Source organism: Etheostoma spectabile, chromosome 6, assembly GCF_008692095.1.
Source record: "Etheostoma spectabile isolate EspeVRDwgs_2016 chromosome 6, UIUC_Espe_1.0, whole genome shotgun sequence".
Lineage (NCBI taxonomy): Eukaryota > Metazoa > Chordata > Actinopteri > Perciformes > Percidae > Etheostoma > Etheostoma spectabile.
Window position 1 is genome coordinate 14,229,171 of NC_045738.1, and position 2,779 is coordinate 14,231,949.

The window sequence follows — 2,779 nt, forward strand, 5'->3', positions numbered from 1 at the left end:
GTGTGTGTGTGTGTGTGTGTGTCTACCTACCGTCTGGGTGTTTGTGTACTTTGTATGCATTTCTGCATGGGATCAAGTTGTTTGTCAATGGAACTTAGTCATTTGTTCATGTGTGTATACGTCTGCACAAGTGTGTTAATAGTGGTCTCATAGATTGAAGAAATAGGTTCTGGAAAACAAGAGGAAGGATTTGTAAATGCACAGTGCTATATCAAATATGCAGTAACTACAAGCCACTGATTATCATATAAGCCATCAAATCATCAGCTGCTCAGTAATCTTATCTGTTTGCAACAGGGTCTGAAGATTTTGCACAACTATGTTTCCTACCGCTCAAGTTTCAGAACAATCATAGCATTCTACACATTTATACTACAAAAGCTTCATGACATAACAGACATAAGAAAATGTTAATGTTTTTTTTCATAGAATTGTTTTCCATGGGTCTGTTTGCTTTACACAAGATATTAGTTTCCGGAGAAGTTACACGCTACATTATTCATTCATACTATGAATTGTGAATATGTCAAACTGTGTTTATCATTAAACATATGAAGTATTAAAATCATCATGTATAGCTTATTCTGTGAAAGCCTAAATAAAGTTCAGATGAAGTCATACACTGATTTTGCTATCAGTTTGTTGATTTCAGTTTATTATGACTTTCAGGATTTTGTCTGGAATTGATCTACCGTTTATTCTTTCAAAGTTTTTCAAACAGCATTCATAATCTATACCATTGTCTTCATGTAGGACACGTTTACACAAGGACAAATCCTTACAAGACTAGATAATTTAGTTTTACAATTAGGGTTACATTTTTGCCCATTATTTCTATTGATGATTGTAACTAACTGGAAAGTTGGTGTGTCTGATGGTGCAAGACACACAAAGACAGAATCAAACCAGGTTAGCCTAACGTTTTGGATTAAAAAACAAACAAAGGCAAATAGTACGTTAGTTAGTTAGTTAGTTGGTTGTTTCTGAAAGAAAATTGTGTTTGGCTTTACCACATAGCGTTGATAACAACACAAGACAAGGATGAGGACAAACAGGACACAGCATCTGCAAACAATTTATGAATTGCAAAAACTGTCAAATTGAAAATAAAGTGCAATTGTTGTTACCAACATTTCAGGTGCACCAACAAGCGGTTTTACCTATAAATAAAGTTTAGATAATCCCGATAAAAGTTTTTTTGTGTTTTTGCCCAGACAGATTTCATTGTAGCAATTTCACCATGTTCTCAGATGTCTGCAGTTATTTAACCACTAGTACAATTACATAACCAATAGAATAGTGGCCCAAACTATTAAATTAAGTGGCACTTAAGGGGAATTTACCTTTTTAGGGATAATATAATTATCAATCTGTTATAGATAAATCCATAACTAATATATAGCTTGATCACTTAGGGTTATTTTGACAATGCTATGACTGATTTTTTACAGTTTGCATAGTACTTTGAACTACTGAGTAACCATCTCTTATTCTCCGACCTGAACTCAATCAAACCCTCAGAGAATGAGTAAAAAAGTCTGCTGGGAGTATGATGCTATCTATCTCCGGTCGTGAGCCTTCAGTAGTTATGATGTGGTCTTCCTCAGGCTACAGGAGGCCGTCTTGGGAGGTGGAAGAGCTTAGATGGTGTGATGGTCCCTATCACCAGCATAAATGCTGGCGCCTGGGCAGTGGTCGTAAAAGCAGAGACAGAAATAAAAACTAATGGTGTGTCATAGCCAGAAGGGAGGGGGTATACCATGCCTTGGCCCTACAACAAAACAGCCGTTTCTCATTACCAAAAGGGAGGGCAGGGGGAATGGTAGAGTATGCACCGTAAATTACACATTCATCGCTCTTCCTGACCATAAATTCTTACCCAGGCTCCATTGGACAGAGCTCTCCCTCACCTCCCACTCTCGCTTTTTTTTCACTTCGTTGCTCCCCACTCCCATGTTTTCCAAGAGAAATGAATGGTAAATCTTTGGAGTATATGGGTGCCCTCGTTTTGCCAAGATCCTTAACACTGAATGATTTCATTACTTTAGTTTGGCCTTTAAGCCAGACCCCAGGAAGTGCATCACGTCAATAGGGAACACCCAGTCCATGTCTGCTTGACTTAAATGCACAATCCCTGATCCCAACGTAAACAAAAGGGTACCACCACTATACCACAACTCGTAATCAGAGCCACATATCACTCTCAAATGGACTAACAAGTCTTGAAATTCATAGATTAGCACAACATGCTAGCTTTTTCAGAGTTCTCATTTGCATCTCACAGTCTTCATCAGCGAATGGAACTGGATCAGGTGTTATTGTTATCATCACCTTAAAAGCTCCAAAAGATAGATAGTGACTGGACCTTTAAGTTGAGATGACCAAGTTTCAATGTCTCTTTTATTGTCTACCAAATAAGAACATTGCAGAACTGAAGGGACTGCTGTCACAAAAACATTTGCAAACACACAAGAAAAGGGCACGGTTGTTTGATGCCGCCAAGGCTTAACTTCTATGCTTGTGAATATAGTTTGTTTGTACAAGTAAGGCTTTTACAGTAAAATTGTAAGAAAAACGGCTATATTTTCCTCTAATTTAAAAACACACTCCAAATGCTGATTTTGCTAAGCTAAGTATAAACTTCAGCTGCAACGTCATTTTCCAGAAATTATGTATTCCTTCTTGAGGATAATCTTCAGACAGACCTCACTATAAAGTTTTCATAAGGAAGTATTATGTTTTATAAGTAGCCCATACTGGACACTGTCAGCAAAAAAAG

The 2,779-nt window shown here is 37.4% G+C and overlaps 1 protein-coding gene across 3 annotated transcripts in view; it reads left to right on the forward strand.

Annotated features, from left to right (window-relative positions):
* rspo1 (R-spondin 1) overlaps positions 1 to 620 on the forward strand; it is a 20,380-nt gene extending 19,760 nt beyond the window's left edge. For all 3 annotated transcript variants that reach the window (XM_032517481.1, XM_032517482.1, XM_032517483.1), the window contains exon 6: positions 1 to 620. This exon is cut by the window's left edge and continues 1,143 nt beyond it. The gene's annotated coding sequence lies outside the window, so the exon portion shown is untranslated.
* Positions 621 to 2,779: the final 2,159 nt, after the last annotated feature.